Below are 306 nucleotides of genomic sequence, written 5' to 3'. Positions count from 1 at the left end.
CGTTTTCTTCTAACAGCAGTATTGCAATTATAATAGTTTAAAAAATAGATTTCAAAACCAAACTGCCGTTTACTTTTTATTCTAGGTTCTACATCACTGGAAACATAATACACGTATTATGCAATAAAATTAACAAGTTTGTACAATTAATGGCTCTCTTAATAACTCCAAAAGATGAAGAAAAAAAATAAAATAAAATGATAGCATCAAAAGATCCCCTTGGCCTCTGGCAAAAGATGCTTTGTGCTCCGCCAAAGGCTAACAACTCACCACCTAGAAAACTCTTGCAAGAAAAAGCTTGGACTT

Source organism: Penaeus chinensis, chromosome 9 (genome assembly GCF_019202785.1).
Source record: "Penaeus chinensis breed Huanghai No. 1 chromosome 9, ASM1920278v2, whole genome shotgun sequence".
NCBI classification, from domain to species: Eukaryota; Metazoa; Arthropoda; class Malacostraca; order Decapoda; family Penaeidae; genus Penaeus; species Penaeus chinensis.
The sequence above is the reverse complement of the archived record's forward strand: the minus strand, read 5'-3'. Positions refer to the sequence as shown.